Source organism: Falco peregrinus, chromosome 9 (assembly GCF_023634155.1).
Source record: "Falco peregrinus isolate bFalPer1 chromosome 9, bFalPer1.pri, whole genome shotgun sequence".
NCBI lineage: Eukaryota > Metazoa > Chordata > Aves > Falconiformes > Falconidae > Falco > Falco peregrinus.
Window position 1 is genome coordinate 22,101,677 of NC_073729.1, and position 22,857 is coordinate 22,124,533.

Consider the following 22,857-nt stretch of genomic DNA (forward strand, 5'->3'; position numbering starts at 1 on the left):
ATGAAGTTGTCATCTGCAACTACTTTGCCTCAAACAGTGCGGGACCCTCCACAGAACGCGTGAGAAAGCAATAAGAACTTTTGGCAGCTGAGAGGGGTTGGTGACACATCAGCTGGGAGAGTTTGCCAGGGCTCTGTCATCTTTGCATGAAGGAGGAGCAGGTCGCAGGACTGATCAAGAGGCAGGTGGGATCAACTCTTCCCTCTGGCTTGCAGTTTGTGGTACGGCATGAATGACAAACCTGGCAGAAGCCGCTGGCAAGAGGGGAGGGAGAGCAGGTTGGTCACGGATACTTTTTGTCAGGAGGTGATAGGGAGCTCTCGGGCAGCCCTGTGCCAATCCCCCCCCGCCCCCGCCCGGATTTCACCGGGGAGGAGGAGGAGGCCAGGAAGAGGACATCTTGGTAAGCGTGTTTTATGTTGTGTTTACAGGAACTGTGGAGAGAGAACCTCAGTGCTAGTGAACCAGGGAGATTTTTTCTTGGAAAAGGCAAATTTCCATCCCATGTTGAGAGTCCTATTTCTTTCTGATATTTCTTTTAGTTGTTCATGTCAAGGCTCTTCAGTCTGAGCAGTTTTACAAATGTGTTGTAGAGATGAAAGCACCAGGGAAAGCTGCTCAGGATCAAGTTGGAAAAGCTTTTAACTTTCAACTCCTTACAGACAACGGCACACAGAGGAAGGGGGGGCAGGGGAGTGCAAAGACTGGGAAAAGGAAGAGGAAGGAGCAAAAAGCGATAAGGGGAATAGATGAGTGAAAGGGACAGAACAGAGAAGACAAATCACAAGAAGAAAAGGAACAAGGCACCAGCAGAAAGAATGGGAGAGATAGGGAGAGAACAAAGCAAAGAGGCCTGGAGCTCAATGAGATGGGGAGAGTATATCAGAATAAGGGAAGAGTGCTGTGAGTAGAGGAGATCTAAGAAATACAAAAGAGCTATTTGAATTCAAGGATAAAGCAAGGATGGGAATAAGAGGAAAGAAGAAGCCAGATGAGGACTAAATTCCCATGGAGATAAAGGGGATGGCAGCAAAGTCAAAGGATAACCCATCCATCCTTCTGTCACTGAGAATACAAGACATGACATGAAAGTGACACGTTGACTTCTGCAAGAGGCTGCAGAACAGAGCTGTGGAAGTTGTGTTCAGTGTTTGTGCATGTGGGGAGCCACGCTCACAAAGGGAGTGACCATGTCACAGGTGGTCCTTGTTCTGCTTTGCATCCTCCCTCATCCCTTCCCCACAGTGCGTGGGGCAGCTCCCGGCCTGTGCTGTTGTGTGACCTGGGCATACTCTGAAGCATTGCTGATCTCATGGAAGGACTGTCATCATGCCTTGTTGCAGTGCTCTCTGAGCTCGTTTGGGAGCTGGGCTTAGGGCAGGCCTGGCTGGCCTTACCAGCACCCTGCAGGGCAGCAGCAAGAGGGCACAGAATCCTAGGACAGTGTGGAGGAAGAGACCTTTAAAGGTCAGATAGCCCAACCCACCCTGCAATGAGCAGGGGCATCTTCAACAGGTTAAGGCATGGAGCAGCTGTGGCACAGAGGAGGAGGTGATGGCAGGAGCGACAAACCTTCCTCCCTGGCTCCAGGGTAAGGGGGTCTTAGCAAAAACCAAAAAAAAAAAGATTGGACAAGGGTACCACAGCTACAGGCAAGTGCTGGAGCCATCTCTACCCAGTATCACTTACTTACTCCAAAGCTTACTGGATGCTTTGTGCCAGGTGGGCTCAGCGCCATCTGCACTGCCACCACACTGGTGAGAGGCACCCTCTTGGCTGTCCCGGGGAGAAGATCTGGGTGTTCCCAGTGCCGGTGTCAATGTGGGCACAAGAGCCTAGCAGCTGTCCTAGGGCTAGACTGGCACTGAGCAAGGTCTCCATTTGCAGACAGCGTTAGCGGTGGAGCAGCTGTGCTCCAGGCTTTAGTTCTTTTCCTACAAGAGCATCAGGCACAAGTGGGATCTACCCTGGCAGCAGTGCTTGCATCTGGGAGGTTTCTCACTCTCACACTGGTATTGAGGACATTTCTAGATGTGTCTGTGTCTGAAGGGGCTGGTATGGAGCATTTCTTCTTCAGGCCCCACTGGCCTCTGAGGGTGGGAGTCATGCAGTAGTAGTAGTGTGAGGGTGGGAAGTCTTGCACCAGGCAGTGCAGAGGTAGGGAGGATAGCTGCCTGAGCTTGCTGCTGGATCTGTGCCCTTCTTGTCTCTTGGTCCTGGGAAGGAGGAGTCACTCCTCCTGGTTTCACACTGTGGTTATAAGACCACTCACTTTTGCGTTCTGTCCGTCTCTCTGTGACCTGCAGGCCACCTGCCCGTGCAGGAAACACCAGACCTAGGTGGTTTGTGGATAACCTGCTGCTGGGTTACTGCTGTTTCTTGGCCCATACTGGCCAAGCAGATTTGTTTGCCTTGTGCAAGGCATTGCACACATGGAGCAACAGGGCATTCCCTTCTCTGGTGTTCCCTCGTGTTCCTTCAAGGGCCAAACTCCAAGGCTCAATACCGGAGATCGCTGTGGAAGCAAGAGAGCGTCTTCTCCAGGTAAGATGTGAGAATGTGGACAGTGGAGACTGGAAAATGTCTCGCTGCGGGCTGTTTGCCTGAGTTGTGGCTAAACCCTGACTTGCATGATCACACTTATCTGTCCCAGAATGATACTGCAGCCTCACCAAGCCTTGAGCTTCTTCCCTGTTTCCACCTTCCACCTGTCCTGATCATGCCCAAGGTGGCCTATAAACTTGGCACCCTGCTGCGGGTCCTGCTGCTGTGTGACTCCCCACTGCGGGCAGCAAGCTGTGCAGCCGCCCCTGCCCCTGCGACCCCAGGGTGCTGCTGAGCCCACATGGTACCTGCCATGCTGCGAGCAGGGCTCTGGAGGAGGCACCGGAGACCTGAGGTGGGTGCCGAGGATGCCAGCTGCTACGGCTGCCCCGACGCACCGGTGGTCTGCCAGCCCCAGCCCCAGCAGCACCCAGAGCCCCTGCCCAGACCTCCTGCCCAGCTGGCACTGAGCCTCGGGGATCTGGCCCCATTCAGGGGCTGAGGAAGGGTGGGCTGGGGTCGTCCCGGCCCAGAGCTGCGCTGCCATGCACGGAGCGTGTGCGTTCTCAGCCCGGCGTCGGCGCTTGGAGGGGCCAGGCCTGAGGCCGGGGGGGCTCGCTGTGCCGCCGGCACGGGGGCTCGCTCCCTGCCTCCGGGGTGGCCCCGGCCGTTCCCATCGGTCCCGGGGCGGGCACGGCAGCGGGGCCAGCGGTGGCGCGGGGCGGGGGCGCCGTAGGGCTGGCTGGCACGGCCGGGCGGGGGAGAGGGCCCGCGCTGGGGGTCCCGGGGGTGGGGGGGCAGGCCCCGGAGCCGGGGCCCGAGGCAGGGAGCGGGCTGGTTCCCGCGCCGGGATCCCCGCGGCCGGTTTCTCGGGGAGGCCCCCAGGGCGGGCTGCCCGGGGCCGGTCCCGGGCGGGGACCCGGCGCTGCATTCTCAGAGTCTCCAGCAGAGGCTGGGCTGGGCTGGGCTGGGCTGGCGGGGAAGGAGGGAAGGAAGGGAGCGAGGGGGAGGAAGGCGGCTCTCGCCGCACATGCATCCCCAGCCACACACCCGCCGCCCGCGCCCCGCCTCGCGCCGTGCCCGCCCGGTGCCAGCAGCCGGCTCCGCTCGCCGCCGCCGGTCGGGGCTGCCGGGGCTGCGGGCCGGGCTGGCGGGGCGCTCCGCCGCGCCGCGCAGGATGCCGCGGGAGGCCAAGCGCCCGGCGCGGGGGAGCCGCCGCGGCCGCCGCCCCAGGTAAGAACCGGCGCGGGCGGCGGGCACGGCTGGGCTCGGCACGGCACGGCTCGGCACGGCAGGGCTGGGCTCGGCTCGGCACGGCTCGCCGGGCGCAGCTCGTTTCGGCGGGCGGCGGGCGGGCACCGCGGGGGAGCCCAACTTCGCCGTCTCTCGCCGCTCCACAAACTTTGCGGCCGCTCGGCGGGGCTGCGGCGGGCGCTCCCCGCAGGTGAGTGCGGGCTCGGCTCTGCCCCCGCCGCCCCGGCACCGCGGGCTCCGGCCGCGGCCGCACCACGCCGGCACCCCGGGGCGCCCCGGGATCGGGGTGGCGGCGCTGGGCCGCCCCAGCGTGGGAGGGCGGGCGGGACCGGGGAGCTGGCGGCCCTCTGGGGGGGCTGCCGGGGCGCTCCGCCCGCGGACCCCGGGCTCCAGCGCCGGCTCTGTCAGCAGCGGGGTTCGGCATACCCTTCAACGAAAGCGCTTGGGTGCTTGAGGAGCTGCAGTTCTTTTTTAAACCGGTGGTATCTTAAAACGTCCTCTTTGGGCTCCTTCCTACCCAGGAGCTACCTTCCCCCGTTTTTCTAACTGAGACCGTAGCCCTGCGTGCCGGTTCCCACAGGGGCTTTGCCTGGGGATGTGTATGGACGTGCAGCCGAGATGCCTGAGGAGTGCTCTCCGGGTCCTCTCAGCAGGCAGGGGGACATTTCTCTTTACAGAGCCATATTTTTCTAACAACAAACTAAAAATAACTGGGCTAAAACTAGCACTTTCCTCATTTAAAATGTGGTTCCCAAACGGCTGCGCACAGGCCTTCTGGGAGCAAGTGCTGCAGCCACCTCTGCTCCTCCTGCGTGCCCGGCTCCAGCCGCTCGCCCAGGCCCCGAGCTGCCGCGCCAGGTGTGCCCGGCTGAGCCTCTTGGGAGCGCATCCTGTGGCAGCCGGGCTCCGGCGGTCGCTCGCAGTGCCAGCAGCGGAAGGAGGGATGCAGTAGACGCCTGTGGTCTCTTTTTTTTGTTCGGTTTCTGACAGTTGTGCCATCCCTTACAATCTGGGGAGATCTGTTGTGTTTTCCTCTTGTTTTGTGCCTGAACAAGACCGGTTACAGGGATGAAGGTGTAGATAGCAGCAAGGGGAGGCAGGCTCAAGAGTTCAGACATTACTACCTAAGGCAGTGCAGTGCATCTTGGGGAAGCCTCTGGACCAAAGACGGCTTAGAAGGATGGCTCCACCAGAGCTTTGGTTCTTCAGAGCTTGCTTGCATGGCCTGAGGAAATAAATGGGGAGATGTCCCTCTCTGTCCTTGCTACTAGGCAGGTACTGTGCCCTTATAATACCACACGTTGCAACAGCAGCCAATACCATTGTCTTGCATGCCTCCATGGAAAGCTCAGATGATGGCTGTTTCTTTGGGACCTGTTTCTACCTCTTCAGGGTACCTAACGTCCAGAGAATGGCTGAAGTCTGCAGTCTCTGTACTTTGAGGTCTTGTGCCTGGCTTGGAGCGTGGGGTCTGCCAGGTTTTCCCTTTTGAGACTGGTGGATGCTCTCCACCTCTTTCAGGAGCACTGGGTAAGGAGTATTTGCAGCAAACAGTTATCGGGGTTGGAGATTATGATTCGGATACATCAGTTTTCAAGTGCTGAAAATAGCTAGCTTCTGTGGCTTTGGGTATCACATAGCAGGGGGAAATAGAAACAAGAATCTGAAACTGTTTTCCTGTAGTGATTGTGTGTTTGTGTTCAAGGCCAAAGGCTGGTTTTGCTGCTCCTTGATGAAATCTCTGAAAATGTTGGCAGTACTCTGAGTGTAGCACAGGGTAGAGCCCACTGAAATCTGAATAAGCCAGCCCAGATTCTGTACTGACTTTTGTATCATGTACATCTCTCTGCTCCAGTGAGGTAGGGGTCAGAGCAAGTGAGGTTTGGTCTCTGTATGAAATGCTGGTTGCTGAATAATACAATGTTGAAATTGATGGGCTTATGAAAGAAAAGGTATGTGCTGTTTCATAGGTAAAAGAGCCAGCTTTGTTCCTGCCAAAAAAAAAAAAAAAAGGAAGAAAAAAAAGAAAGAAAATGCCCTTTGCTTTTTTGGTGCATTGACACTTCATAATACGATATGGTGATTTCATACCTAGGACAGAGAAGTGGCTACTGAAACAAGGTCAATTTTAAAACTCCTCAAAAGAAGCTGGCAGGTCTCAAAAAAAAAAAAAAAGACTGTTGGTAGGTTAAAAATAACAGTCAAAATCCTGTTTTTCCTAGCTCTGTATCAAATAATATTTTCATGATTGAAAATGCAATACCATATTTGAAAAATCCATAGTTCCTTGCTTGTGTGTAAGGAGTCTCAGAATAGGGTCATAATTTACTGTTTGTTGTGTATTTTTTGCACTTTGAAAATGTTATTGAGCTAGCAGGCTTTTTTCCTAGCAAATTTTACTTTTGTGCTCCTAATCTCTAGCCCACCCACGATAGTAAAATTTGGTTGCAAATATTGTGAGGAATGTTTGTTTGTTTGTTTGTTTGTTTGTTTGAAACCCCTTTTGCTACCCATGGACTTTATTTCTTTTGAAGGATTAGATTGCTCACAGAAGCTTTGAAACAAAACTGGACTTTACGTGGGATTTGAAAGTACAAGTACATATTTTTCAAATAATTATTTTTTTATATTTTGAACGCCTGTATTTGAAAAGTAAAGAAAAACAGATTGAAGAAGAAATAGTGTGGTCATACTTGTGTTCTTTTGACGTCATGTCGCTAAATAGCATTTGTGTGTAAGAATACAACCATGCATGAATTTGTGTTGGTATCTGTTAACCATGTGGTTATGCAACTGTGTTTGGGTTTCCAAGCAATGACACTGCTCTGCAGATAAATCCATATATATCCTGAGGCACAGGCCATTTTGAGGGATCTGCTTTTTTGAAAAATTACATGTAAAGATTAGGTGGGTATGAGTCCCAACAACATTCCTTGCCTGAGCTGGTAGGTGGTCACGGTGTACAATGCCTTCCTGTTCACTTTTGTCTCTACCACCAGTCTATTCCATGGCATTTCTTTGCAGGGAAAGGTGGCTGAAGGGGAGGGATGTGCCTCAGACCATTTGTAGCCCTGTGAGCATCCTGCCCTGCACCCTTGGCACCTTTGCTGTCCACAGCTGGCAGGGCTGCCCCCATTTTACCTTGTCTTTGGGTGATGCGTGTGTGTGGTTGTGCCCTGGGCTGCGAGTGAGGGTGCAGAGCTCTGCCGCTTGGATTTGGTTGCTCTAGCATGTGCAGGGCTCATGCCTGAGTGTTCCTGTGAGCCATGCTGCTTGTGAAGCACAGTCCCTGCTCCACCCCTGCAGAAAAGCTGGGTCTTCGTGGCTAGGTTTGGGCAGCAACTTTCTGCCTGTCCACCTTCCCGGCCCCCATGCAGCCCTGGTATATGGGGAGCTCATTCCAGCAGTTTAGACTGGGACTCACCCATTCACCTAGCATGGGTCGAGTGCCCACTAACTGCTCAGCATCATCTGTATATGCAGTTGCATCCAGTTTGTGGGTTAGTTTCTGCTTCAGAAAGCTGAGGAGGGGTCAGTGGAGGGGGTCTCTATTCCTGCCAGTAGCTGCCGCAGAGACCCATCCTCCCAGTTCACAATTTCTTTTTCATTTAATGATCACTTTTTATTATTTTCAAAGTCCATAAAAGGAATACAGCACATTACAGTAATTTTCAGTCTTACCCTTTGCAACAACCCTGTTTTCAGAGACTAGCCCAGACTTTACTTTAGTCTGGCTCTGTGCCTCCTTCATTTTTCTTTCTTGTCATTGTCTTTGTGCCACAGCTGAGTGGAGCTAGATCTGTGTTATCCTGTTGGGGAAGGGTTGTTGGATGGTACTTTAGTGCTGATTCTACAGTGCAATGTCTGGGCTGTGAAAGTGGACATCTTCTTCAGCAGTCTCTGCTTTACACAATCCCACAAGGCTGGCCGGGGTGCCTGCAGAGGGTGTAGGTTCTTTCTTTTCCTACAGAAGCTGTGGGTCATCTTCTTGGTGGTGCTGTTCCTCTGATCTTCTTGCAGCATGGTGTGAGTTCTCCCTACAAATGGATGTCTCCAGCTCTTTGACACCGTTACGGTACCTTCTCTTTTTCCCTTTGAGGGCCTGTGGGACACTGTGGGCACTGGCATGTGGTAGCTGGCAGCGGGGTGTGGAGCCTGCTGCACCTGCAGAGCTCCCTTTGCTCTTAACATTACCTGGTGCAGGTAAAGCAAACAGGGATACAGGACACTACTAGGAGGTGGGAGCATGAGGAGGGGCCGTTGACAGTACATGGGTTGGTCTGGGGCTGCCTGTGCCTTGGCGGGCTGGGCATGGCTGTTACCTTCAAACTTTGGGTTTCAGGGTGCCTGCTCTGCCACCTCCTCACTGAGCTGCCCTAGCCACGCCGCCGCTGCCCCAGTGCAGGAAGCGTGGGCACTGGTACCCGCTGGGGATAGAGGCAGCCCTAGTGCCACCAGGCACTTCTCCCCAGAGGTTCTGTAAGACCTCTTTGAGCAAAAGGTGGAGGACAGACCCTGCTAAACTGAGACCCCTGCCTTGCTCTTCTGGAGAGCAGGGATAAGTGAGCCCTTGGGCATAGGCAAGGCAGCGAGCAAGAGCCGGGTTTGTGCTGGATCATCCACTGCTGCTAAATGTACAAGCAGCGCTGAAAATCAAGGTGCTTTTCAGAAAGTGTCTCCTTTCTGCTGAGTGCCCCATCTCACTAAACACAGGACAGATCACTAAACGCAAGTCAAGGTTATAATACTTATTTAAACATAATGACAATTTTTCACCAAATGGTAGCACTTCTCTGGATTTTCAGTCCTGCCCTTCTCTTGCCTGTGGGAGATCTGCACTACCTCCTCTCTGCGTGCTGTGCCCCAGGCTGCTGCCCTGCTTTTACTCACTTCCTTGCCCCTTACTCTGGCTCTGGCAGTGCCATCAACGAGCCTGGAAGAATAAGCCCAGCAGAGTTCATTCACTTTTGACTCGGAGCTACGCTTTGTAATTTCGGATCTGTCGTGAGAGAGCTGTGCCTTAGCTCCTGCATTGCAGGACTGAGACTCTGGGCAAAGTGCCTGTTAACACTACTATCAAACTGTTGTGCGCAGGGCCTGCTCCACAAACAGAGCAACCATGCCCGTCTCACGTGTCCTGTCACTGCTGTCACCTGTGCTGAATTTGGCCCTGACTAGCTGATGACGGGAGCTGTGGGTGCAATGGAGGTGATGCTGGGCCTGGTGTTTGACAGCAGCAGCCGCAGATCCATGGCTGCCCTGTAGAAGTGTTTAGCCAGGCACTTACCAAGCAGAGCTGAGAGCATCCTGCCCCCTGGCTTGGAAAGCAGTGTGTCAGGGCGAGCCACTGCACAGGGTGAAGTGGTCCTGTGCTCTGGCTACAACAGATGTGTGAGCCTTGCTGGCTGGGAAGCCCTTCCAGGGTACCACGAAAGCAGAACTGTTTGTCCAGCACCCTTTTGCATATACTCCCTACCCCTCTTTGTTGCTCCTCCCTGCTACAGTACTCCTGAGAACACCAAAGGAAAGGAAACAGGGAATCACTCCTCTTGCTGACATTGCCTCACTCACCGCGGCCGCTTCACGTGGGGTTTTGTTAATCTCTTCTTAACTGCAGCTGGTGGCATTAACAACTGCAGGTGACTTGAAGCTTGAGGACCTCAACTCACCTGAAGCTGTGGATGGCCAGAAGCTTTTTGCAGCCCACGACAGGATGTGAAGGGAGTCGCCATAGAAACATCTTGGACAATAAATGGGGTCTCAAGAGCTTGGAACTCCTTCTAGCTCTGCCTTCTAGCCTATGTATGAGTGTGGGTACAGGCAGGCAGTGGCGTGCATGTGGATGGGGAAAGGTGTCCGCACCTAGCAGAGCAAGGACGTGAGACATTTGGAAACAGTAGCTCCCACAGGATTTAAACACTGCTTTAGTAAGCTAACATTTCCCTGAGGTTTTGACTGCAAAACGGAGTCAGAGCAGGAGTGCGTGATACAGTCCTGACACTGATCTGGCAGGAGAGAACTCATTCTTACAGATGAGCTGTATCCAGTACCTTACGGCACACAGTCCTTCCCATGCATTGCAGCCACATGCTTGTGGGGCCAGCGAGGGAAGCCTTTCCCCTCTGCTGTGCACAGCAACACCTGGGGACTCAGCACAGCTTCTGCATGTGGCACCTGTCTGTCACTGATCCTCCTTGACCACTGCTGCCCTTACCTGTGGTTTGGCACTTGGGAGCTTATGGAGGGTGTGAGGCCCCATGCCCACCCGAGAGGCATGGGAGTTGGATACCCTGAGGCACATACCCTCTGCCCCCAGACCTGGGTCTGCTCCCCTCAGTGCCCTGTTGCTGCCTGCTCTGGCAGACCCTGGCTTCCCCTTGCTGGCTGCTTGCCCACAGGTGGCTTGGGAGAACCTGGGCTTCCTGATGGCGGGCTGCAGTGCAGAGCATTCCTCTGGGTCTGAGTCCCCACACAGGCCAGAGCCAGGAATGACAGATGAGGATTGGCTACTCCAGAGGCTTAGAAGCCCTCATGTTCTGGCCATCCCAGAACAGAAGGGTGCTGGGGGGGCCTGGGCCAGGCCCTTGTTCTGTTAGCCTCTTTCTGCTGTGGGATGGCTGTTCCCCTGTACAGGACGCCTTGTGCAAAGACGGTAGCTTTTGTGTGTGCCTGGGGGTGCTGTGCTCCCTTCTCCAGTCCAGCTTCCTCACATCTCTGTCTGTCACACTGGGATTATCTCCCTCTGCTCCTTACTGCAGCTGCTTCCTGGAATCCCAAATCCCCAAAATGCTGTTTCTCCAGTAATCCTTGTCATTAAAAGTGGCTCTAAGCTCAGAGCACCTCCTCCTTTCCACAGCCAGCACCCTGTGACTCTAGAGAGGAGCAGTTTGAGATGAGTACACAATAAAAGTGAGCAAATGAGCTTGTTAACCTGCAATGGGGTACTGCCCCCCCCCCCCCCCCCCCCGAGTCACCTTTGGCCTTGGATCTTTTGGATTTTCACTATTCCATTTTTTAACAATGTGAAAAATGCTTTTTCTCCCCTGTTATGGCTCTGAAAAGGCACATGGCTGTTGGTGACAGTATTGTACATGTGTGGGAGGGGGATCTGTTTCCCCTATCACTGTAGTCTAGAAGGTCGAGGACGTAGAGGTGAGGGATTCCTTCAGCGGCTGGACTTTACCAGCTTTCCGAGCTTGGCTGCCTTCCCACGTACAAAATACAGTTGAACCTTTTGATAGCAGGCAGGTTGGAATAAGCTGAGTGTCAGCAGAGTCCTTAAGAAATTACATTCCTGTTTAAACTTTTAAAAGTCGGCTGAACACCCGCTTGCTGCAGCCCCCCCCCGGGCCGTTCCCCAAGGCCACGGTACTTTCTTGCCATAAAGCCCGCTCCGGTGATGCAGTCCGAAGGCAGCTTCGTTGGGCACGCTCACCCGCGCTGCAGCGGGAGCCGGCGCCCCTTCCCCCGGCGGCCCCGGGCCGGCTCCGGCTTCCCCCGGCTGCGGGGGCGGGCGGGGGGCTCCGCTGGGGCCGCGTGCCGGCAGAGGGAGCCACGCAGCCTCCTTCGTATGCACAGCCTGGCACGCCAATTAGCGGATTAATTTGAAAGGTGTTGTGAGAGATGAGATGAGAACCAGGATCCTCCACCGGGCAATGGTTCAGCTGGTCTCACTGAGGCTGAGAAGTGACCGTGTCCTTCCCAAACCCCTCCTCTCTGCATTGCCACCCGAGTTCATCTCTCGAGCAGACCCTGGGGTGTGTGTGTGTGTGTGTGTGATCTGGCCCAGCTTCTTCTGGTGGCCGCGCGACATGTTAACAGCCTCTGTAGTGGGTTGATGCCCATGCCTTGGCCAGCTGGGTGTGTGGGCAGTGGGCAAGCTACAGGCACACAATGGACCGGGGCTGTGACTGTGAGCCTCCACGGACTGTGGGATGGGAGACCAGGGACTGTGGCTCACCCTGCAGATGTAGACGTGGCCTTGCTTTGCCTTGCCTAGGACTTGGTAATGGATTAGCTAAGGCAGACAAGAGCTTGTGAGCAGGAGCTGTGGTTGTGAAGTCTGACATCGTTAGTCCTGCCCAGAGGACTGACTGTTGTGCTGGCAGACGGTGCTGCTCCTTTCCTTGGTACCACAAAGCAATTGAGGCATGAAGTGAAATGCAAGTACTGAACCTTCCCCCCAGCTGGAGTAGCAACCACAGGTGAGCGTTTATGGATTTTTGTCTGAAAAAGCTGTTTACATTTTTGTGCAAAGGGGAGGCTCATGTTTGGCTGGGAAGGATGCTGGAACCATCAGTTCAGGCTTGAATTGGTTTTGCACCTAGGGTGCAGAAGTGCTTTCGTAGTTGTGGGGGGCGGGGAGGCACGGTTCACTGGGAGGTGATGGCAGCCGGGTGAGCTGGTGGTGCTGGGCTGCTCCAGGACAGGAGCTGTGAGCTCACATCACAGGACTGAGAGGCTTGAAGCGTTGGGTTGCGCAAGGAGAGCAGCAGCTTCTCACTGTGCCGTGGCTGGTGCTTCTTGGGGAATGCATGGGGACAGGGTCAGTCTGCCTTCCCCTGCGCAGCAGGAGTGCGGCTGGCAGCAGCGCTGCCCTGCGTTTGGGGACTGCCGTGGGTTAACCCTGGTAAGCAGCTGAGTACCACACAGCTGCTTGCTTACTCCCTCTCTCCCAAGTGGGGCGGGGAAGAGGAAAGGAAGAGTAAAAGCAAGAAAACTTGGGGTCAAGATAAAAATGTTTTCATATGTGAAGAAGTGGAAGAAGACAGAAAGAAAACAAAAGGGGTACAATGGCAAACACACAGTGCATTCCTTGGGTAGATTGATGCCCAGCCAGTTCTGAGCAAAAGGTGGCTAACCTACCTGAGCTCCCTCCTGTCCCTTTTTATTGCTGAGCATGATGTTAGACGGCATGGGATATCTCTCCGGTTAATTTGGGTCTTCCGCCTAGTTGTGTCCCCTCCCAACCTCTTGTGCACCCCCAATTTAGTTACTGGGGCATCGCATAGTGGAAAAAAGAAAGCCTTGATACTGTGCAAACACTGTTTGGCAACAGCTAAAACATTAGTGTTATCAGCATTGTTTTGGTCACAAATCTAAAACACGGCACTGTCTAAGCTGCCATGAAGCAAATTAACTCCGTCCCAGCCAGACTCAGTAGAGGGACTGTTAAACACCTTTTATTGCATGCCCCTTTGGGGTGCCTGGTGCCCTTTGCAAAAGGACCCTTGTTAGACCTGGGCAGTGCAGTGAGAGATGTGGCCTCTGTCCTGTTGATCTGATGGCAAAGGCACACTTAAAGGCATGCCACTGCCTGTGATGCTGCCAGGCATGTGTTTTTTCTGTTGTGAGAAGCTGGAGAGATAACTGAGTGCTGGAAAGCAAGCCTCATGGAGCAGGGCTGCATGTGTGCAGCGAGTTGGTAGCTCATCTGGTGTAAATTAGCCTCAGTCCACCACAGTGGTGGAGCTGGCAGGACAGGATCTGACCTGTGACTGCTCTGTGGCTGCTGCTGAGTATCTCCCTTCAGCTCCTGGGTACAGACACCAGTCAGGTTTGGTGCTTCTAGGGAGGCCTTTTCCAAACCTTAGGCTGTCCCAGAACATCCTGCAGCTGAGTCTGTTGCATATACCAAGCGCCGTCCTGGTTGTGAAAAGCTGCTGTGAAGTAGAAATGAGAGGGAGGGACCATGAAGCACCAGGCTGGAAGGCCTTTTCTTTAAACCACAGCTGAGCTGGGCTTGGGCAGAGGTAGGACACAATGTCTGGCCCTGGCTTCCACAAGGCAGCACGTGCGTTTCCCTTGTGAGCAATCAAAGGCTGGTACTGAGACTCATCTCTATCTTTTTTATATCTAGTCCATCACTGTGCTATCTGGTGCCTCCCAAGTATATTTAGAAATAGCAATGACAATTTTTCTTTCTCCTTTTCTAGCTGGTGCGTCAAGCATTTGATAAGTTTATATGTTTTATATAGTATTGTGTGTAAGATCTGTCTGTGCCTCTGCACTAAGATGAGGAGAAGCTGTCTCATGAGCTAATGCTTTCGGTGCACCCCACCGTGGGCTGAGGAGTGCACAGATGCAGTGCTTGTGTCTGGCTCAGTCCTGAACCTCTCAAAAGTTTGCTATCAGCCCTGCTCAGGGCAGCTGTGTGTTGTTATTCTGATTTTGAATCATGACACAGTGCACAGTGACTGCATGTTCAGGTGTGAGTTTTGATGTCGGTTCACTGTGGGGTCTGATGGGAGTGGTGAGTGGCAAGAGATGTGTACAGCTCCGAGCCCAGCATGGGCGAGAATGGCTTTTTGGCTGGAGACTGCTTGGCTTTGGAGGCCCAGACTCTGCCTGAGGCTGCTGCCAGCCCAGCAGCCTGAGAAAGGTGGTTATTTGGAGGACAGGACACAAAAGAGTGTGTGTGTTTGCATTGCAGCAGTGCTCCCAGTTGACAGCCAGTTCAATATTTACCTCCTGTGGTGTTAGAAGTGGTGGGAGCCTGGAGACTGGTCTGGCAACACCCAGGGGAATAGCACAGCATGGCTGGAGTAAGGGTGCATGTGCAATTCAGGATTTCAGCACTTCTGCATCTGGCTGCTTGGTTAGGGGTGGTGGGCTCTGGATGGACCTGCTTGGGCACACACAAGGGACTTTGGGGCCATGTATGTGAATTCTAATGTGATTGTCATCAAATGAGCAAGAGGGGAGCATCAAGAGGGAAGAGGAAGCAGAACAGCCCAGGGAATAAGGGGAGAGACAGCAAGGGTCTGCAGCGTAGTGGCAGAGAGAGCAGGATGCAAATGAACGAGGTGTGAGGATGACAAAGCAAGCCATGTTTGCATGTGGGAACATGGGAGTGTGTGTGTGTGTGCTGCCAGTTCTTCTCCTCTCAAGCACTGGGGAAGGGGTGGCCACTCCTGATGAGAGTACTCAGAGCCAGCTTCTTGCCATTTGTTTTGGTTGTGAAGATCTTTCACTGTCACCAGCGCCGAGTGGCTGTTGGGCTGTGTGCTGGATGGAGAGAATTAGGTCACAGGAGTTCTGCATGTGCGCTGGGGCTTTCTAGGGGGAGCCCCTTGCTGAAGCAGAGCAAGGCTGCAAACATGCAGTGGGTCTGAAGGACTTGGAGCTGCAAATTACTGCACCTGCCCATGTGGGTTTCCATGCCCCCTCCTGTATGCATGCATACTCACGTGTTCCAGCACGTTCCTGCTTGCTCACGTGTATGCATATCTCTCCTTGGCTCTATTCTTTCACATGCACTTTGTCCATTTGCTTTTCTGTCCTCCCTGTTGCTACTGTAAGCTTGCTCTCTTTCTCCCTTTGTTCCCTGGGCTGCTTTGCTGCCTCTTACTTCGCCATATCCCTCTTTATTTCTTTTGATAATAACAGTAGAACCTACATACAAGGCCCCAAGGTCCCTACTTTGTGCAGTTACGTCAGGAAAGACCCTTCAAAGCTTGTGTGCCGGAGAGAGAAGATTCTCAGTTTCACTATTGCCAGGAGTGGCAGAAGCAAAGGGGTTGTCTGTGAAATGTGACCTGTACAAAACCCCACAGTGTGCCTTGTGTCCATCCTGGAATGTCAGCGTGAACATGCCCATCTTGTTTGATGAAGTTGTACACCAAAGCCCTGAACCTTTACACCTGATTGAGGATTTGGCCAATTAGTCTCCCTTTATCACTTGTGCTGAGCAGAGTGGTTGTTCCCAGAGCTCCTAGTCTGTTCCTTCCTCATTGTGCCACTGGTTTGGTAGTGATATTAAAGCGAAGCTACTTGTGGATTCTGTTCTAGTCTGCTGTGCTCACGTGCTTCAAGCTTTCTGAAATGTTCTCCTTTTCAACTGCAATTTGCACATTTGGCCTCTGCTGAGAGCTGATGCTTCAATGGGATGCTGAAGTCTGGTGGTTGGAAAGCAGCGTTTCTAGTGACACACTGAGGCTGTCTTGTTTTGCATTTGTGGTGCCCACTGTATCTCCCTTGCTTGGAGGTCCTATGTGGCTGCTGGGTGCCTGTCCACATACTGCAAATACAATGCAGGAGGGGGCGGAGGAGGCATCAAGATATTTTATTTTACCTGACAAAGTGGTCGGAGTTTCTTGCAGAGGGAAGGCAGTACCATATCTGGCTTGCAGAATCATATGCAGAAACCTAGGGTGTTCTTGTTGATTTGCCATAAGGACATGGCTCTGCAGTGCTAGTCTATCATGATATCAGTGATTCAGACTCTAGCTAAGGAAGGGCTCTGAAATCAGGAGACAGATTTAAGACTTTAATTTTTTCCTCTTAAAGTCCTCCAAGAAATGTGTATCCTGTCTGTAGTGGTCTCTCTCAGCTTTGTTTAGCCATACAGTTTTCTGATGGTTGCTTCCAATTTGGCACTCTCATAGGAGAACCTTTTGTTTTGCCTGTGTTGATGCTTGTATCCTGAATCTTCTTGCTGAGAACTGGATTTGGGAAAGAGCGAGCAGCAGGCAGTAAAACCGGAAGCCATCACCTGTTCCTGGAGTTTGCTGCTGTCTGCAGCCCTTTGGATTTATACACAGCAAAGACCATTTCGACATACTTGCTTACCCTGTGTGTTCTCTTTGAGCAGCATGACCCATATGTGGTGTCGTTGCTCAAGAACAGTAAAATGAAACTGGGGGTTGGGTGTAGCTGCAGGACCCTCAGTTCTTGTGTCTTTGCAGTAAAGGGCAGGAGCAGGGAGGCTGGAAAGCCCACCCTGGGCACTGCTGGCCACTGTGGAGCCTTTTTGCTTGTATTAATGTTAGTAGCTGTATTGGGACTGGCTGCCAGCTGGACCATCTCCTCCTCTCTTTGGGCAAGGTGTCTCAGAGAGCCTGAACACCCTTTACAAGAAGCTTTGTGTCTCCTGAGCCACAGATCTGGGGGTTGATGTCATTTGCTGACACAGCAGCAGCATTGGCAACTCTCTTTGGGTCCTAGGCATGAAGATTTTGGGAATACAGACTGGGAGTGCCTGCCTGTCCGTGCTGGCAGCAGACAGCAAAGCAGGGGGCTCCCAGAGCTGGTGGCCAGGATCCCTCTCAATGAAGTGTCTAGCCCCATCCCAGGCTCATCACCCTGCATAAGGGGAATGGGTGGTTTGCCAGTGTTAGCTGTTGCTGCCCTTAGATCTGCCCATGGCATTTAGAGCTCTCATCTGCTCAGGGCTGCTACACACATGCCTGCAGCTCTCAGGAGAGACCCTGATAGCCAAGGTGGAGGAGGAGAGCGATTCCTCCCTGGACAAGGCACGCTAGCGAAAAATAAACCAGATCTGGTCAGGTGAAGTCTTTGAACAGCACCTGTAAGTACTAACAGGGCTGGTCTGTGGTGGCTGCCTCTCCAAGGGTCCGTGTCCCTGGGACGGGAGCTGTTTGCAATGCAGAGAGTGGCAGGCATTGTGCTTGTGGGGGTGGGGTGGGGGGTAAGCAGTTTGATGGAGCTGGCAGGGCAGGGAAGGCCTGTGTCTAGCCGGTACACGGCACACTCCCTGGGACAGACAGAACAGAAATGCGTCAGGGCCCTGTTGTAGCCTTTACCGGTGTGTGCTGGAAGAGCCAGGATCTGCCCTTCCTTAAGGGGAGGTGAGACGACCAGCACTCCTCACCTCTGTGCACAGGGCAAGGGCTGGCCTGCCTCTCCTCGAACTGCCCCATTGCTCCTGGTCTACAAACTCTTCTCCTCTTGCTAGTGAATATTAGTATTCAGTTTGTGGAACGGGCTATGCAATTAACACAAAGGTACAGTCATTCATTCTGACTGGAGGACTCATGGGATCAGATGTACTGGGGATAGGAAGCGGAGGCTTTCTGCTGGGAAAGAATGTCACAGCACAGCGGACACAGAAATGAAAAGCTATTAATAATGATCCCGGAACTTCACTTCCATCAGCTGTTTATTTAAAGGTGCTCAGTATTCAAAGCCTCCTGATTTATGTGGGCAATAACACTCACAGTCCTGGGATCACTTTTTTAAGCAAGGCTAATGGGGTGAAACCATCATACTGCGACAGTAGAGATCAAGCTGGGAAAATGATACTGGAGAGAAAAATAAACTATTGCTTAGATTATCCAGGAGCTACACAGGGCTGGGAGTTGGTGTGGGCTCCCTGCTCTTCCAGCATTTATTAAGGCTTTTACTTCCTTTTTTCTTGTTCTTTGTGAACAGGATTTACTGGGCATGGAAGGATATAAAAATTTGATTCTACCAGACAGGATGCTAAAAGCTTCTGGTTTTGCATTCAAGTGAAGTTTTTTCCGTAGTGCAGCCATGTGTAGCTGTGCTGCCAGCAAAGCCCTGGGGGAGACAGCTTCCCCATCCTTCTCTCCAGGGGTTCCCGTCCTCACTGGGGTGGTTCCTGAGGGACTGGTCCCTTCAGGCAAAGGGAATGCTGGCCTCTTCTGTCTGTTGCTTGGGGCTTGCTTGCATGGCTGTGTTATCAGGGCAGCTCTGCCCTTGGTGTGTGTGGGGAGGAGCAGTGGTGAAATGTTCAGGGCTGTGGCAAGGAGAGGGAGAAGGGGCCGCTCTGCTCTGGGGGGAGGCCAGTTCCATGCAGATTCTCTTATCCAGGCTGTTTGCCCTGGTAGTGTCAGTGGGCATGGCTTGGTGGGGCCATGGGTGCTGGGCCAGCACTGATGGATTTGGCCCAAACTTGTGACGTTTACCTCCTGCAGCGGGGAGGCTGGGGTGTGAGCACTAGAAGGTCTTGGGGCAGGAGGAACAGGAGAGCGCTGAGCCACTTCCCTCTGAGTCAGCCAAGCAAGCCCTTGGGGGACGATAGTTGGATTCACCAGCACCCTCTGGATACCTGGCAATGCACGGGAGGAATGCGGAATGTTGGCCATCCAGAATACACATGACCTCATGGTATCTGCAAGACAGTGAGCAGCTTTCGGCAAGAGCTGCCTGTTTGTACTGGGGCAGTCACTGTGCTGTGGTGCCGACCGTTGTGGTTTGTGTTGCTCTGGACAGGGTCTGACTCCTGGGACATGATTCAAAGTGCTGTGCATCATCAGAAGCTATCAATGGTGATATAATTAGTAGAATGAAGTAAATAATTCCAAATAAATAATGCATCTGTCATTAACGATCAAATACAAAATTTAGCCTATTGCAGTTGTCTGCAGGTTGCCTACAAGGGGGTTTAATCTTTTAACCTGTTACAGGCTGGAGAAAGCCTTTATCTACAGGTTGCTGGTGAACGGTGTGCTGTGAGGATTGCTCGCTTAGAGACCTGACCCATCTGCTCCAGCACGTAGGGCCCTGGCCCAGCAAGAGGGTCAAATTCCTCCTCATTGTGCTTTATGAGGGGCAGGTGGGCTTTGCTTCAAATGAATCTTTACCTGGTGACCATCCAGAGACCCTTTTGGGTCTGTGAAGCTCTGGTGCCTTTTCTCAAGAATACCTGCTCCTTACTGGCCTGTTTCTGCTCAAAGTGCAGCCTGAGGGACCTAGCAGGGCTCTGATTGTCTGGGGCAGCCCTGAGGGGTGTGCAGTGGTTCACTTTTTGCTGTGCAAGAAGATGCAGACTTTCAAATAGACTTGGCCAAAATGTGCTACCAAAATGTGTAGGTGACTCAGCTACCCGGGATTTCTGCCAACTGTGGTGGATTTTATTTTCTCTGAGCAATGCTGCATCTTAGCAAAGCATATTTGCTTCCTGCTTGAGGATTGAGGCTGTGCAGCATTCAGCTTCAGGTTCCCAAATTTTTGTGCTATTCCTTCCTTTCTCCACAGTGTGTTTGCTTAGGAATTTCTGGAGAGCAGGAAGGTTTGAGGCTGGAGCCTCTTCTCCCACATGCCAGAAAACCCTGTGTTTAGGCAGGACAGTATTGCTGGGGTGGTGGTGGCTGGTGGTGATAACAGGGCATTTGGCAGTGAGGTGCTGGCATGGTGCTTTACCTGCTGTGTGGATGCTGCAGGGTCAAATCTGGTTAGTCTGGGTGGCTGAGGAGTACAGGTGCAGAGCAGTGGATTTTGGCAGGATATAGCTGCGGAAATAATTTTCTTATCTGTTATACTATCTTGTTTCTAATTCTTATTTAATGAGCTCCTCTGAAAATAAGAAAATCATTGTAACAGTTTTCTTAAGTGTGATCAGGCTGAAACTGGCATTTATTAATAACTAATTAATCTCATTCTTCTGCCTTTCTGACAGCTGTTTATTGCTGCAGACCTTGTCCTGAGGTGCTGAGGAAGCCACTTGCCTCTTCAGGCTGCTGTCGGCATAAGGTTCCTGCCACAGAAAGTTGGAGCCTGCTTCTAATCGGAGCTGTGCACAACTCGGTCGTCCTGTTACACCGGAAAAAAGCACTGCTGAAGCTGCAGGTATGAGACCTGTGGTGCAGCTCTCCCGGGTCTTGTCCTGCTTTTCTCTGCTCTTGTCCTCCCTCATGACCTCCCCACTTCAGTGTGGGTGATCCTATGCTGACTTGGTCCTAGTCTCAAAATGATGGTGTGCTGCCACAGGGAGAGACTTCCTTGGGCTCATGCATTCTGTAAAGAGGGGTCACATGTCTCCTATCGTGAGGACTGATTTTTCCAGGGAGAAAATAGCCAAGAGAATTAAAATGCATAGGGAAGAAGAATGAGTAGCAGCAAGACCTTCCTGAAAGCAACATGTCCCTGCTACAGTACTTATTTCACCAGAGGACTGAGTCTAAGCCTGAGCCTGAGCAGCAAACCGAAGGAAGTTTCTTTGAACCCTTCTGGCTCAGTATAATACCCACTTGTTATTCTCTGTAGGAATTTGGGCAGACTTTCATGAGAGGTAGAAAGTTGCAAACAAAGCTGTGAACGTCTTCAATTTTTCATTTAATCACACAATATTGAATAATAAATAATTCATGCATCTGCCAAACATTTGCTTAAAAGAACCCCACTCCCTCCATGTTTGTCAAAGTGTATGAATTCCACTTTGTGGTTGTGTGTTGTTTTTTTTTTATTTCAGTCTGTCCTTTAACTCCTATCCAGGTGCCCACTTGTCCAGGCTATCAGCTTTGGTTCCACTTGCCCTGTTTTGGGCAGTCTGGTGCTCGTGCCATGCCTCTCTTGTCACTTCTGCTGGCCTCCAGGGCCCAAAGAAGTGGCAGCAGGAGGCAAGGAGCGGAACGGTGCTGGTTCCTGTGTCCTTGGGCTGTGCCATGGCAATCAGCTCTGGTGGTGGAGGCTTGTGCAGGTTCTCTACCCTGCTGTATGGGAGCTTTTCTGCCTCCTCATGAGGTAACGGGGCATAAAAGATGTGAGGCTGTTGGAAATGCAACTTCTGACTTTGTACAGGGCATTTGTAAAGGGCATGACTTTGAGATGCAGCTGTCCATTCAGATCCTAAAATTAATTACCTGTCTGAGCTCTGGAGCAGGAGGAACTCTGTCCACCCCAGCAGCTGTGGCAGAGATGCTGCAATGGGTGTAGGCATCTTCCCCATAACCAGCACCACTCACCCTTGGCCTGTGGGAGCAAAGGAACTCTGATGTTTTCTCTGCAGGTGGTGCCAAGCCTAGGGAAAGGTTATGCAGGAAGTGTGGTGGCTGGGTCAGTGTCATTGCTGCAGGCAGGCACTGGAGGAGCAGCAATGTCACCTTGTCTTCCTCCCCAGCTAGAGATAGGCTCTCCTTCACATGCTCTCTTTCAGCTTCATCTGGGTGTTAATGCCAGTTTGGCACTGACTTTCAGTTCCTGTTTGGCCAGTCCCCTGGCTCAATCCAGTTCTTCAACTCAGTCCAAGTTTCTTGCAATAGCCTTGACTAAGTTAATCTCCTGTCTCATGGATTTTACTTCATACATGGGTTCCCTTGTTATTTTCTGCCAGGCCATGACTGAACTCATTGCTTGTTTTTTCCCTTTCAGCTTTTATACCAGATTTGGGCTTGTGGCAATGGGGCTTCTCTTTTTTGTTTGGGGTTTTTTTGGGGTCTACCCCTAGCTGTTGAGAACTCTGATTCTTCTGCCTCTAATAATGATTCTGTTCACAAGCCTTTGAGAGGTTAGACAGATACGTTGCTTTTTGTCTCTGCTGAAGCAGTTGGTGGGTCCTAGGATGTGCAGTGCTTAGCAGTGTACAACTTTCAGTTTACAACATGGCAAAGGAAAGACTAGCCATGCCTTAGCAGATCCATGTGCTCAAGTGCTTTGTTTTGCTTTTTTGCTAGCACATCAGGCAGTTTGTCAGGTTCACAGGAAAGAGTGACTTGCCTGTGATCCCTTGAATCATCCATCCCGTGGTATCAGCCTTCTCTCTCCATTGGGTCAGGTGCCAGCACTCCTGATGCGTGGGGCTTGGTGGGGTGGCAGCAGGAGTTTGCGCTGCAGATGTTCACTCTGTGCTAATATCTGTGTGTCTGGTTGTGCTGGTGATGATGGGTGTGCCCTGAGCTGCTGGGTACCCAGGCTGTAGCACTGCACTGAATCGGCAGAGAGGGATGGAGAGGCCGGTGCCTGCTGGTGCTGTGTTGTTGCTCAGGTGTCAGAGGCTTCTGCTTCTAGAGCTGACTAGAGATTTGTGATTTGTGATTCCCTCCAGGAAGCAGGAGGGAAACACCCGCTACTGCTCCTCGGAAGCTGTGCTGAGTGGTGCATGAGTAACTGCAGCAAGCAGGGTCCTGAGGGGAGCAAAAGGAGCATCCAAATAGCAGGAGGGACTGGCATGGGGCTAGCAGGGCTGATGTGTAACAGATGGGCTATGCAGGCGCTTGTGGTCCCAGTGCTGAATGGCAGGAAGGGACCTGCTGCGCTCAAGGGCTTGGAGGGTGCAATTCAGAACGGGGAAACCACAAACGACCTAGCAGAGCGGTGGCTGCTGTCTCTGGGGTCAAGCAGCTCCTGGGCTCTGGAGACGGACAGCCATCCTCTCTGGGGCTGCAGTTTCTTCCATTTACCTGACTTGCCTCTTTGGCACTCGGAGACAGAGCTTTTGCGTGCTCATCTGGGACAGCAGTTTGTCCCGGAGGCTGGTTGCTCTGCCTGGTTAGTCAGAGCCTCCTGAAAGCTGTGGTCAGCTGGCTCCTTGTGTGGGGACTGGTGTGGATGTGCTGGTGCAGCTTGCCCTGCCCGACG

At 52.6% G+C, this 22,857-nt stretch overlaps 1 protein-coding gene across 1 annotated transcript in view; it reads left to right on the plus strand.

The window, feature by feature from the left end:
* Positions 1–3,529: 3,529 nt before the first annotated feature.
* CDH22 (cadherin 22) overlaps positions 3,530–22,857 on the plus strand; it is an 86,056-nt gene continuing 66,728 nt past the window's right edge. The window contains 2 exon segments of the mRNA XM_055814619.1: positions 3,530–3,777; positions 19,961–20,130. The gene's annotated coding sequence lies outside the window, so the exon portion shown is untranslated.